Raw genomic sequence first — 7,537 nt, forward strand, 5'->3', positions numbered from 1 at the left:
TGGCCCTGCCTAACCACAAGCTCTTGTATTTATACAACTGGGAGAAAATGTCATCACCAATGATGATTGCCAATTCCTGATAGCCAATCAGGAATCTGACACGAATTCCAGGTACCAATTAACAAATAAGAGGGTGCTGGAGGGAGGGGGAGGAGGGGGAAAATGAGTCTCAGGGCCAATCAGAGCTTTGGAATGCAGACAGGGTTGGCAGATTAGTCTTGACAATGTCACAATCTTTGACCACATTGACCATCTTCACACCTGAAATAACCTGATTAATGCTAGGGACCCACAGCTAATAATAAAGTGTTATCTTTGCTGAAGTAGTTTCTTCAAAATCTAGTCAAGTTTGTTACTAAGGAACTGTAAAGCTGATACCATTTTCAAAGCAATCAAGTCGCCTTAAATGAACTTGCAAACCAACCATTGGATAGGGAAATGGGAATACCACTCTGCAGGTAGTGAGAACTAGCTCTGGTCCTAATTTAGGGAATGGGCTTTCTGTCTGAGGATTGGCTGCTTGGAGGTGTTAACTGCGGAAAGGATAGTGGGATGCAGCAACTTTATTTTATATTCTGATGAGATGCTGTCTTGTCAAATTCAGCGAGTATGAGAGGGAGTGAACATCACTGAAGCCACTGTCACCCACAGACTCCATTTCCTGCACCGTGTTTTTGGACAAGCTTGATGGAGCAGCTGTGCTTTTCCTGATTGTTGTAGGTCAGATGAATCCTTTTATATAAATTTTCAATGTGGCTAAAGGTTATTTGAATCTGATTGAAATGATGAGATTCGGATGTTCCCGAACTCTCAGGCTCATCTTGAACTCACCATAGATTTATAAAGTATTGAAAGGAGGCCTTTCTTTTTTAAAAAAAATATATATTATATTCAAATTTTTCGGTCAAACAAAGACAGTACAAAATTTTCCCCTTTTGCAACTTTAAAACAATATAAATAATAATGATGACCGTTTTTTAAAAAAGAATAAATAATATATTAACTAGATGGCAACTGCCAGCAACAAAAATAAAAACTAGCCAATATCCAAAATAATAAAGTCACAAAAACCAATATAAATAACTCATATACAAACACCTGTACAAAACCCCTGAGGGCCTGGATGGGCCCTCCCCTCCCCCCCCTCCCCCCTCCCCCCTGGGTTGCTGCTGCTACCTTTCCCATTTCCTTTATCGTTCTGCGAGATAGTCGAGGAACGGTTGCCACCGCCTGGTGAACCCTTGCGCCGAACCTCTTGGTGCGTATTTTATCCGCTCCAGTTTTATAAACCCCGCCATGTCATTTATCCAGGCCTCCACTCCTGGGGGTTTAGCTTCTTTCCACATAAGTAATATCGTTCGCCGGGCTACTAGGGACACAAAGGCCTAAAACATCAGCCTCTCTCGTCTCCTGCACTCCCGGCTCGTCCGCAACCCCAAATATCGCCAACCCCCAGCCTGGCTCGACCCGGACCCCCACCACCCTTGAAAGCACATTCGCCATCCACACCCAGAACCCATGCAGTACCGGGCATGACCAAAACATGTGGGTGTGGTTCGCTGGGCTTCCCGCGCATCTCCCGCACCTATCCTCCACTCCAAAAAATCTACTCAGCCTTGCTCCCGTCATATGCGCCCTGTGTAGAACCTTGAATTGTATCAGGCTGAGCCTGGCACACGAGGACGAAGAGTTTACCCTACTTAAGGCATCTGCCCACAGCCCCTCCTCAATCTCTTCCCCTAGCTCCTCTTCCCATTTTCCCTTCAGCTCCTCCACCATCGTCTCCCCCTCGTCTCTCATTTCGCTGTATATATCTGACACCCTACCATCCCCCACCCATGCCCCCGAAATCACTCTGTCCTGAATCTCTTGCGCCGGGAGCCGCGGAAATTCCCTCACCTGTTGCCTCGCAAAAGCCCTCAGTTGCATATATCGAAATGCATTCCCCGGTGGCAACCCATATTTTTCTGTCAGTGCTCCCAGACTCGCAAACGTCCCGCCTAGGAACAAATCCTTCAATTTCACAATCCCTGCTCTCTGCCAGACTTTAAATCCCCCATCTATCTTCCCCGGGACGAACCTGTGGTTGTTCCTTATCGGGGACCTCACCGAGGCACCCGTCACTCCCTTATGCCGGCTCCACTGCCCCCAAATTTTCAGCATTGCTACCACCACTGGACTTGTGGTGTATTTCTTCGGGGAGAACGGTAAAGGCGCCGTCGCTAATGCTTTTAGGCTGGTTCCCCTACAGGACGCCATCTCTAGTCTTTTCCACGCCGCTCCCTCCCCTTCCCCCATCCACTTGCATACCATTGATATGTTGGCGGCCCAATAATAGTCACTTAAGCTCGGCAGTGCCAGTCCCCCGCTATCCCTACTACGCTGCAGGAACCCCCTCTTCACTGTTGTGGTCTTCCCAGCCCATATAAAACTCATAATGCTCTTATCCACTTTCTTGAAAAAGGCCTTTGTAATCATCACAGGGAGGCACTGGAACACAAAAAGAAACCGCGGAAGGACCACCATTTTAACTGCCTGCACCCTACCCGCCAGTGACAGGGGCACCATGTCCCATCTCCTAAAGTCCTCTTCCATCTGCTCCACCAATCTGACTAAATTAAGCTCATGCAAGGTTCCCCAGTTCCTGGTCATCTGGATCCCTAGGTACCGAAAATCCCTTGTTACTCTCCTCAACGGCAAATCATCAATTCCCCTGCCCTGTTCCCCAGGGTGCATCACAAACAGTTCACTCTTCCCCATATTCAATTTATATCCTGAAAATTCCCCAAACTCCCTGAGTGTCTGCATTATCTCGGGCATCCCCTCCACTGGGTCCGCGACATACAACAACAAATCATTCGCGTATAGTGACACCCGGTGCTCTTCTCCTCCCCTAAGTACTTCCCTCCACTTCCTAGAGCCCCTCAGCGCTATGGCCAGTGGCTCAATTGCCAACGCAAACAGTAACGGGGACAGAGGACATCCCTGTCTTGTCCCTCTGTATAGACGGAAGTGGTCAGATCTCTGCCTATTTGTAATCACACTTGCCACCGGGGCCCTGTACAGGAGCTGAACCCATCCAATAAACCCCTCTCCAAATCCAAATCTCCTCAACACTTCCCACAGGTAATCCCACTCCACTCTATCAAATGCTTTCTCTGCATCCATCGCCACCACTATCTCCGCCTCCCCCTCCGGCGGGGGCATCATCATCACACCCAACAGCCTCCGTATGGTAGTGTTCAATTGTCTCCCCTTAACAAACCCCGTTTGATCCTCGTGAACCACCCCCAGGACACAATACTCCATCCTCGTCGCCATCACCTTGGCCAGAAGCTTGGAATCTACATTCAGGAGGGAGATAGGCCTGTAAGACCCGCACTGCAGCGGGTCTTTGTCCCTTTTCAAGAGCAGCGATATCGTCGCCTCCGACATCGTCGGGGGCAACGTCCCCCTTTCCTTGGCCTCATTAAAGGTTCTCGTCAGAAGCGGGGCCAGCAGGTCCACGTATTTCCTATAAAATTCCACCGGGAACCCATCCGGTCCCGGGGTCTTCCCTGCCTGCATGCTCCCAATCCCTTTTACCACCTCCTCCACCTCAATCTGTGCTCCCAGTCCTGTCCTCTCCTGCTCCTCAACCTTCGGGAATTCCAACTGGTCTAGGAAGTGCATCATTCCCTCCTTCCCTTCCGGGGGCTAAGCCTTATACAGCCTCTCATAAAATGCCTTAAACACCCCGTCCACCCTTTCCGCTCCCCGTTCCATCTCACCCTCCTCGTCCCTAACCCCTCCAATCTCCCTCTTCCTCAGTTGTTGGGCCAGTAACCGGCTCGCCTTCTCTCCGTACTCATACTGCACTCCCTGTGCCTTCCTCCATTGTGCCTCCGCCTTGCCCGTGGTCAACAAATCAAATTCCGTGTGCAACCTTCGTCTTTCCCTGTATAGTCCTTCATCCGGGGCCACCGCATACTGCCTATCTACCCTCAAAATTTCTCTCAACAATCTCTCCCTCTCTTTGCTCTCTTGTTTCCCCTTATGGGCCCTTATGGAAATCAGTTCCCCTCTGACCACCGCCTTCAGCGCTTCCCAGACCACTCCCACCTGAACCTCTCCATCGTCATTAATCTCCAGATACCTTTCGATACATCTCCTTACCCTTACACACACCCCCTCGTCCGCCAACAATCCCATATCTAATCTCCACAGTGGGTGCTGTTCCTTTTCCTCTCCTACATCCAGATCTACCCAATGTGGGGCATGGTCCGAAATGGGTATAGCCGAGTACTCCGTCCCGGCCACCTTCGGGATCAGCGCCCTTCCCAGGACAAAGAAGTCTATCCGAGAATACACCTTGTGGACATGGGAGAAGAAGGAGAACTCTTTACTCCTAGGCCTAGTAAATCTCCAGGGATCCACTCCTCTCATCTGCTCCATGTAGTCCTTGAGCACCTTGGCCGCTGCCGGCCTTCTCCCGGTCCTAGACCTGGACCGGTCCAGCCCTGGATCCAGCACCGTGTTGAAGTCTCCCCCCATTACCAACTTTCCCGCCTCCAGGTCCGGGATACGCCCCAGCACACGCTTCATGAAGTTGGCATCATCCTAGTTCGGGGCCTATACGTTCACCAGAACCACCGCCTCACCTTGCAATCTGCCACTCACCATCACGTATCTACCCCCACTGTCCGCCACTATGGTCTTCGCCTCAAACAATACCCGTTTCCCCACCAGTATTGCCACCCCTCTATTTTTCGCATCCAAGCCCGAGTGAAATACCTGTCCCACCCATCCTTTTCGTAATCTGACCTGATCCGCCAGTTTCAGATGCGTCTCCTGCAGCATGACCACATCTGCCTTTAATTTCTTTAGGTGCGCAAGTACCCTTGCCCTCTTAATCGGCCCATTCAGCCCTCTCACGTTCCACGTGATCAACCGGGTTGGGCCCCCCCCCCCTCGTCGACCAGCCATCCCCTTTTTTAGACCAGCTCCTCACCCGGTTCCCACGCACCCACTTGTCCCCCCAACGGTGTCCTCCCGTCCCGACCATCCCATCCCGTAGCAGCTCCCCCTTCCCCTTAACAGCAGCAACCCAGTTACCCCCCCCCCCCCCCCCCCCCCCCCGCTAGATCTCCCTCTAGCGTGATTGCTCCCCCCATGTTGCTTCCAGAAGTCAGCAAAATCTGGCTGACCTCGGCTTCCCCCGTTTATCCTCAGCCTCCCATTGTCTATGGCTCCCTCCTTCCTGCGCCCCCTTTTCCCGCCACAATTACCATAGCGCGGGAGCAAAGCCCGCGCTTCCCACTCGGCCCCGCCCCTAATGGCGCAGCTCCCTCTCTCCTTCCCCACCAGCGCCCACAGTTCACCATACCCCCCCCCCCATCGAGGGGAAGAAATTTTTTTCCCCCCCTTCCGATTCCCAGTCCCATGCAATCACACCACTGCTTTATTACAAAAGTTCTTTCTCTCTCCAGTCTAGTCCAGCTTCTCCTCTTCAATGAATGTCCACGCCTCTTCTGCCGTCTCAAAGTAGTGGTGTTTCCCTTGATGTGTAACCCACAGTCTCGCCGGCTGCAGCATACCAAATTTAACTTTCTTTCTATGGAGCACCGCCTTGGCCCAATTAAAACTCGCCCTCCTTCTCGCCACCTCCGCACTCCAGTCCTGGTACACGCGGATTACCGCGTTCTCCCACCTGCAGCTCCGTGTCTTTTTCGCCCATCTCAGGACCATCTCCCTGTCTTTATAGCGGTGAAACCTCACCACTATAGCTCGAGGTATTTCTCCCGCCTTCGGTCTTCTCGCAAGGACTCGATATGCTCCCTCCACTTCCAAGGGGCCCGTCGGGGCCTCCGGTCCCATTAAGGAATGAAGCATCGTGCTCACATATGCCCCGACGTCCGCTCCCTCTGCACCTTCGGGAAGACCCAAAACTCTTAGGTTCTTCCTCCTCGAGCTATTTTCCAAGGCTTCCAGCCTCTCCATACACCTCTTATGCAGTGCCTCGTGTGTCTCTGTCTTCACCACCAGGCCCTGTATTTCGTCCTCATTTTCGGCAGCCTTTGCCTTCACGCCACGAAGCTCCAATTCTTGGGTCTTCTGTGCCTCCTTTAGCCCCTCAATCGCCTGCAGCATCGGGGCCAGCACCTCCTTCTTTAGCTCCTCAACACATCTCCGAAGGAACTCTTGCTGTTCCGGGCCCCATACCAAACGGCCTCCCTCCGCCGCCATCTTGCTTCGTGCTTCCCTTCCTTGCCGCTGCTCCAGAGGATCCTCTGCAATCCGGCCACTATTATCTCCTTTCTCCATGTACATCCGGGGGGGATTCCCTTCTGTTTCACCGCACAATGGGTTTAGCCATCAAGAATTGCCGTTGGGGCTCCCAATAAGAGCCCAAAAGTCCGTTCAAATGGGAGGTGCCGAAACGTGCGACCTAGCTGGTCATCGCCGCACCCGGAAGTCCCCGAAAGGAGGCCTTTCAACCTGTGGTAGCTATGCTATCTCTTTGAAACAGCTCTCTAATTAGGCCCGGTCCCCGTCACAAGTAGGCTTACATTAACACTGCAATGAAGTTACTGTGAAAATCCCCCCGTCGCCACATTCTGGCGCCTGTTCGGGTACACAGAGGGAGAATTCAGAATGTCCAATTCACCTAACAAGCACGTTTTTCGGGACTTGTGGGAGGAAACCGGAGCGCCCGGAGGAAACCCACGCAGACACGGGGAGAATGTGCAGACTCCGCACGGACAGTGACCCTAGCTGGGAATCGAACCTGGGACCCTGGCGCTGTGAAGCTACTGTTTGCATGAGATTCCCATGTTCACATTTGGCTTCTCTACAGAAGTGAGTCAGTCCTGGATTAGGTGGTGAGGTGCGTTTCCTTGGACTAAATGTCTGGTTTTGATGGTCAGGTGGAGATGGCAGTGATTCACATCGGGAGACACCAGTCACACGGCCAGCACGAGTCTCTTGGGGGCGATGCCATGGATGGGCACAGTTGACCCACCTGAAGAGAAAATGTGTTTGGGTATTCACACTGATTCTGGTGAAAAAGAATTCCGAGTGAACCTCCTGTGGTCACAAAGGGCTTTGCCCAAACTGAGGGACATCACATGGTCACTCCTGATGAAAGCTTGGTTCTGAGGGAACTAACTATTGATTGTTCCTTTCCACAAGAAAATCTGTGAATTCAGTATCGCCCCTGTCGGGAGTAGGGATGATCATCGGTATGAACGCAATTCTCAACTAAGTTCCTAAAATTAACTGTGTGATGCTATGTGTATATTTTTAAATTTCTATTATTATGGATATATTCTGTGGAGGTAAGGGTAAAAGTTGTGTCGAGGTGCCCGGAGTCAGATTGTCTGTGGAATCTAAGGGTTGAAAGATTAAAAGTGTTATCTTTTTGCATTTTGCAATGAGGCCTTATGGTGGGTCTTAACTTGCACGTAACAAGGAGTCTCAAAGGCGCCAAAGAACATTTGCATTTCATAGGAGATTCATGAGCAAAAGGGCAGGCATTTTAAAATTTTATTGACACAAA

Source organism: Scyliorhinus torazame, chromosome 29, assembly GCF_047496885.1.
Source record: "Scyliorhinus torazame isolate Kashiwa2021f chromosome 29, sScyTor2.1, whole genome shotgun sequence".
Classification (NCBI taxonomy): domain Eukaryota; kingdom Metazoa; phylum Chordata; class Chondrichthyes; order Carcharhiniformes; family Scyliorhinidae; genus Scyliorhinus; species Scyliorhinus torazame.